Genomic DNA, 7532 nt, shown 5'->3' on the forward strand with positions numbered 1-7532 from the left:
TAACTTCACGTTATCCTAGTTAAACTGGTGGTCCACATGCCAAATGAAGCCACGCCACCTGACCAGGAGGGCTGTGACAGTCATTGAATTTTGGATGATGGTTATTGGTCTTTTTGGGGGGATTTTAAGAGGCACATTTTCTCCTCTCCTCCTGACTGCAAGTTGTTTCAGCAAGGAGCAACAAAGATTCATCACGTTGTGAAGAGTCCGTGTTACCGCAGAAACCGATTCAACCGCACGAATAACCGACTGTCCCGTCTTCAGTCAGTCGTTCGTAAATAAAAACAAAACGGTTGTGAAAAATAATAGCAACAATGGTTCGTCTGTTTCAGGATTATGCTGTAATTGTGCCAGCCCTACTGACCAAGACAAACCAGGACTTGTCCATGTGGTCCACAAAAACTCTAGACTCTAAGCATACGGCACAGTATGTTTGAGTGGGTCCGAGTGAAGAGTCTGTGAGAACTGAAGCTGAACTGCTACAGTCACTTTGACCCCTATAGTCCTCCAATGTCAATGCCATATTATGAAACACGGTGTTCCATTCTGAGCCTGCTCAGTGCATATGTCTGTGAATGCATGTACATGTCAGTGCTGACCACAGGTTGGGCTGCCTGACTTGCTTATGTAACCAAAAGACTGCTATGCAATTTATATCAATAAAGGGGAGGATAGGTGGGGTAGGGGTTCATTTTAAATGTTATATAAGATTTGTCTTGAGTATTCCGAATACATTCCACAACCATATATCATTTGATGGCTTTCTCATTATGGCATTGACTGGCTTTATATTCATAGTCCTCTACCAATATTGCAGACAAATAGAGTGAAGCACTAACTACCATGGACAAAGAAAATGGCGTACTCACAATTTCTGTCCTATTTCACTCTCCACCTTTCTACGTTCCTACAAGGAAAGGAGGGAAGGATTTGGTTGAAGGCGTTTGTCCCTAGCAACATATATAGGGGCTTATTTGTAAGGATGAGTGACCGCCCAGTTTCACCCCTTAGACACCTCTTCCCCAGAGCTAAACAACCTAAACACGTTCTGCGCATTTCTCTGCGTCATATTTCTGAACAGCTGAATTAAAAAACCCACAGCGATTTGAAATAACATTTCAAAAATGTATATATTTTGAAGCCTAATTTGTTTGGTTTATCGATCGGGAAGAGGCGTCAAGAGAACTCAGCCATGCAGCCACTCCGTATTTGTAAAGGGGCGACTTTGAGGGCTGTAATATAGGGGAAGGGCAGACACGTCCAGTACAGTGACATCTGCAGCGTGCTAGAAATGCAATGAGGCTCAGATTGAAGTTAATAACAGCCAAACCTTAGTCAAACCCCTCAGATTATGGACGCGCATTTTCTTATACATTACTTTCTGTGTGTGCATCGCACAAGGCGGTGCCTGTTGCATCAGCAATTTGTCGTACTGTAAGGGGTGTGTGTGTTCGCATTCAGACTCTCGTCACAGGCGGTAGGTACTGTAGCTGGTCTCTGGTGTAGTGGGATCAGGGTCACTTATCCACAGCTCCAGGGAGCGGCTCAGCCTCAGCCTGACAACACTCACACATCTCCTCCTTCTGCCCAGACTGACACTCACAAAATGAGTTTCTCCACATCCAACATCAGAAAAGGCTAGTATAAAAAAAAATATACCACTTGTTTTTAATCCTTAAGGAGTCTACTGACACAGCCGTGAATCAAATCTAAGTAACATAAAAAATCCCCATCAAAATCCATTAGTTCAAGCTAGAGCTATCAGGTTTTTTGTACGGGCTGCGTCTCAATCTACTGCCTATGTCGGCCTTCTGCATCTGCAGAAGATGGCCGAGCTGTAGCCGTGTTTGTCAGACCATGAGGAATCTCACAAAAACCTATGTAGCGTCCGAACGGTTTGGCCTACAAACTATTATTCCACTCTATGGAAAGGGGAGACTCTCACAAGTGTCGTCTGAAGGTAACCCATACAAAAAGGAATGGAAGAAAGAAGGTAGTTGTGCCAACAAAAATAAGGGATCAAATGTGTCCAGAAAAACGTAAATATTTCCTGAGCTTTCTCATATCTCCTAGATATAGCATAGTCAAAAAATAAATCATAAGGTTTTGAAGTGTCTTTTTTGCCATTTATGAACCTGTTACTCAATGTGTTTCCATGGGCTATAGTAGAAAAGGCCAAATTCTATATTTTATCAAATCCTGTATTTTTATTTTTGGGGGATCCCTAAAGGGGTTGTAAAATTACAAATTAAATAGCTAATGACCATCTTAAAACAGTTCCATGTTACCTTAGTACCCCACCGCCCCTATGACTTAAGCCACTCACCAATGACTCCGTGGAATCTGTCGTCAGGGAAACCCATTTCTCCTCCAGAGGCGAGGCCATAAGGCTTGCATCAGTGAGTCTATTCTGACTGGTCAGCCTGAGCCACATGTCAAACATCTGCTGCATGTCCCTCACTGTGGACGGGAGGGGACAGGGATTAGCGTTGCAAACAAATACACTGTAAATACATGATTTGTTTGGCCATGACACACGCAAAAAAAGGAAAAGCAACAGAAACACAGAATCTTACAGCTGTTGTTCTTCATGTACGTCCAGACGTCCCTTTCTTCCAGAATGTGGGCGAAGGAACAGTTCCCGATGTCAGTGGCACTTCTTCTGCTTCATCACATGGACACACATCTAGGCAGACTGCTTTATTATTGCACTGTCTGTCCTGATTGTATACTTTCCTGTGATTTTATTCGACAATCCTTATAATCGGATGTCAAAACACAATTGAAACGGATGCTGACATACTGGCCCTTCTTTACAGAAACCCTTTAGTAGCACGACAAATAGCTAACCTACCGTGGAACAAAGGCCAAGCTGCCTATAGGTGTAAAGACGAGAGGAGGAGAGCTGTAAACAACATCAGCTGTATTCAGCATGTGAGAGGTCTGCTGGAAATGACTGCCTGATTGGAGAGATTAAAACAGACCCCGAGGGGAGGGAGGGATGGAGAAAATTAGTAGAGAGGGGTGACTCAGTTCATACTTAGGTGGGTGTGACTGTGTATGAGAGAGGGGAAGGGTGAAAAGAGTGAGTGATGGAGGGATAGAGAACTGCTGTGGGTATGCATGGGAGAAGGGAAGAGGCCGCACAACAACCCACTTCTTCTTCTCCAAAGACTTCACCAGCAATACCAAACGCTCCTTAGTCCATCTGGAGAAAGGGGGAAAGGGGAAGACAGAGATGAGGAAGAGAGATGAGAGATGGGTGGGAGAAAGAGAAAGAAAAGAACATGACTATGGACTACAATCATAAAGTTAGTGAAATTGACCATTCAGAACAAGGTATTTTGCATTTCTATAGAGTTAATCCTTTAATAGGCCTATTTCTTTAACATTCCTTTTATCCTATTAATTATCAGTTCAGGCCTGGTCATGAAACAGATGGTAGCCCCTGCAGCCTCATATTGACACAAGAACTTCAGCACTTACCATGAGTGCAGATGTCAGTTTGATATAGTCTCTCACCTGTCGTGCAGTACTTGAGGGCCTTGTCTGGTTCGTGTACATGTCCATCCATCTGGCCACAGACAAACTTCATCTTCAGGTTTAACCCCCTGCCATCCCCTCCACCCCTGAGGTTGTCTCCCACTCCCCCTATTCCCCCCACCACAGCTCTGGTGTGTGACGTGCACAGGCTGAGAGCATGAGTGAGAGAGATCTTGTAAATCAGGCCCTTAAAACAATAACGCAAATGGTGTATTGTATTAGGAGACAAGGGCATCGTGCCCATCTCATGCTCACCTTCTGTTTCTGAGCATTTTGCTCTAGCCTGTACCAGAGCCTCTTGGACTTCTGTACCATCTCATGGGTGATACCTGGGAGAGAGAGGGAAGTTAATAAAGAAACACAAAGTAACAGATGATAGCGTGAACTGTGGTTATTTTGCTGGAATCCTTGATAGAGTGTGTCTGTGTGTGCAGCCATGCTTGCAAACACATGAGTACTTCTGTACCGGTGTCCTGCTGCAGCACCTAGCACTTGAGTTCTATGACGGAGTGGGCAAAGGAGCAGCTGTCCTCGCGCTGGCAGCTGTAACGCACCTCGTGGCGACACATGTCAAACTCGCAGAGGGGGTGCAGCGGGCGCACCTTACTGTGGCGCACGTTGGCAGAACACACCACATTCACTAAGCACCTGAGAAAACAGGGATGAGATAGAGGGGGAAGAGATGGATGAGGAGAGAGAAGGAGAGGGCAGAAGGGGACAGGGTGCAAATAGCTGACTTGAATATTGTCTGAGGGAAATTGGATTTAGAATCCATTATACCAAGACAAAGTGCTTATTTGGATCTGATACAATGAAGGACAGAGAGAGGATGACGGAAAAGTACAGAAAGGTCTAGGAGACTCACTTATCAAAGGGATGCCGGGCAGTGAGGTTTGAGCAGACAGCCAAGTTCTCTTTGCTGCACTTGCTGATGATGGGAGGCTTACTGTCAAAACATTCTTGCAGAGGGAGAGAGAGCGAAACGGAGGGTGTGTGTATATACAGAATACTGCAAAGTTCACCATGTGGAGGTCTATGTGCATCACACCCTACCGCACAGAGGAACATGAACATGCCCATGTGCTGCTGCAGCAGGAGTGTGACGCTGAGTGCCCGTCTCTCGGTGCTGCTCAGCGGGTCAAACAGCAGCTCCCTTCTCAGAGCCCCCTTCCTCTCCTGGGTCCACAGGTATAAATCCTCCTGGCAGTAGGCAAACGTGCAGTTCTCCCCATACTGGCATTCCTGGCGCTCCTGGACCTCTTCAGGGAGACAGAGGAGGAGCAGGAAATAGGTATGAGATAGAGAGTACATAATATTTATTATCACTGATGAAAAATTCTGTTTAAGCAACATTAAAACTACTGCCAGCACTTCTGTGCTTATTTGAGTAAGAGAACATGCATGTGCTGGTGACACTGTCTCTCATTTATTTAGAATTCAAAGCACACTTCACCAGCATGGCTACCACAGCATTCTGCAGCGATACGCCATCCCATCTGGTTTGCGTTTAGTGGGACTATCATTTGTTTTTCAACAGAACAATGACCCAAAACACACCTCCAGGCTGTGTAAGGGCTATTTGACCAAGAAGGAGAGTGATGGAGTGCTGCATCAGATGACCTGGCCTCCACAATCACCCGACCTCAACACAAACCAATTGAGATGGTTTTTAATGAGTTGGACGGCAGAGTGAAGCAGCCAACAAGTGCTCAGCATGTGGGAACTCCTTCAAGACTGTTGGGAAAGCATTCCAGGTGAAGCTGGTTGAGAGAATGCCAAGAGTGTGCAAAACTGTCATCAAGGCAAAGGATGGCTATAGAAAGGGTGGCTATAGAAAATATATTTTGATTTGTTTAACACTTTTTTTGGTTACTACATGATTCCATGTGTGTTATTTCATAGTTTTGATGTCTTCACTATTATTCTACAATGTAGAAAATAGTAAAAATAAAGAAAAACCTGCAATGAGTAGGTGTTCTAAAACTTTTGAGGCCAGTACTGTGCGTACCTTTGCAAAACACAAAGGCCCCCAGGAAGTTATTTCGGTGGGGTGGGGTCTTCTTTGTTCTTGAAGCGAGACAGAAGCAGGTCCCTCTTACAGCGGTGACCTCCTGGTACTGGTAGTCTATATCCCACAAACTTGCAGAGAGAAGAGTAGGGGAACTTATCAGAATAAGGAATATCACAAAAGCATAAACAACAACAATAGAATAAATGCAATCTGGGAATTAAAAAAACACACATAGTATAGAGTATAAAGTATAGTATCAAGTATAGAGACATCCATGTTGTGATAAACTCAGAAGACAGGAGAAAGAAGATGAGAGTATCCATCGGAGTGTTCAGGTGTTATGCCGCTGTCTTACTGTGTGAGGGGAGCTGTGTTTGTAGATCCTAGAGATGATACTGTGAGAAATTCTTCCCCCTGAAGAACAGAACTGCAACACAAGGACACAGGGATACCAGACACCATGTGGCCATACAGCAGTGCTGCTGACACAAACTAGCTTCAACAACAACTAACACATTCCCCGAGGACTGTTCAGGGTCACTGGGCAGTTCCGGGAAGGTTTAAGTAACAGCTGATGCAGGTTTAAACTGTATGGTTGCAAAATAAGACTGGATAGTGGCAACAACAAAAAAAGCCTGCTACAATGGCTTTGCTGTTTTCAATATAATTGACATCACCAAAGCACACACCCGGATCCATACACCTTGTTCATATGTCTCATCCACTCACCAGGCAAGATGTACTCAGAGAGGGAGTCCAGCCCTCCAATTCCAGCCCCTCCTTTGCCCTCTGTGTCCCCAGCCTCCTGGGAAAAGGCCCCCAGGGCATCCAGCACCTGTTTGGAGGTCTGGTCCCTCTGGCCCAGCGAGGGGTAGGTCTCCAGAGCGGACATCTGGCTGACAGTGAAGCTGAAGAAGGCAGGGGGTAGCTGGGGTGAGGGGGCTGGAGGAGAATGGAGGGTGCAGGCCCACAGCTGTGTTGGGGAGGTTGGTGGGGATAGCGCCTTGGACTGGGCTCTGTGACTGAGGGAGAGAGACATATTATTCTAGATCTCCTTCTAGACCAGAAATGCATAGCTCTGTGCTCCATGTAAGGTACTTCAGTGGTGGACGTTCAACTACTAAAATGTGCAACCCGTCAGGCAGTAGTGGAAAAAGTATGCAAATGTCATACTTGAGTAAAAGTAGATACCATAATAGAAAATGATTCAAGTAAAAGTCACTCATTAAAATACTACTTGAGTAAAAGTCTAAAAGTATCTGGTTTAAAATACACTTAAGTGTTAAAAGTAAAAGTTCATTTCTAATTCCTTATATTATGCCAACTAGACGGCATATTTTCTTGTGTTTTTTATTTATTTACGGATAGCCAGGGGCATACTTCAACATTAATTTACAAAATAAGCATTTGTGTTTAGTGAGTGCGCCAGATCAGAGGCAGTAGGGATGACCAGGAATGTTTTCTTGAAAAGGGGTGAATTGGAGCATTTTCCTGTCAAAATGTAACAAATACTTTTGGGTGTTAGGGAAAATGTATGGAGTAAAAAGTACATTATTTTCTTTAGGAATAAAGTATGTAAAAAAAACAACTTATGTAGTACTTCAAAGTATTTTTTACTTAAGTACTTTACACCACTGCTGTCATGCAACTCCCGGAAATACTTCCCTTTAAATTGTTCCTATATTCTACTGACGAATGTCTGTACCTCCTCTTGGAGATGCAGTCATCCCCCAGCAGGCTGTCCAGATCGTCGGGGATCAAGCTGCACTCCTCCATGTGCTCCGACACGGGGACAGAGTAGGGCATGCGGGGCAGGCCTGTACTGGGGCTATCTGATAGGTCAGCACAGGGCGTGGCCACTGGGCTCATCGCTGACAGGGATGAGTGTGGCCAGAGGGGCGGGGATACACTGGGCGATGGATAGATCAACTGGGAGGGATAAAGAACAAAGAGGAAGATGAGATCGAGCCATGGAGAG

At 44.9% G+C, this 7532-nt stretch overlaps 1 pseudogene; it reads right to left on the reverse strand.

The window, feature by feature from the left end:
• Nucleotides 1–3675: 3675 nt before the first annotated feature.
• Nucleotides 3676–7418, reverse strand: LOC118357723 (zinc finger CCCH domain-containing protein 7B-like; annotated as a pseudogene).
• Between the last annotated feature and the right edge of the window lie 114 nt (nucleotides 7419–7532).

The sequence above is a fragment of the Oncorhynchus keta genome, chromosome 24 (genome assembly GCF_023373465.1).
Source record: "Oncorhynchus keta strain PuntledgeMale-10-30-2019 chromosome 24, Oket_V2, whole genome shotgun sequence".
NCBI lineage: Eukaryota > Metazoa > Chordata > Actinopteri > Salmoniformes > Salmonidae > Oncorhynchus > Oncorhynchus keta.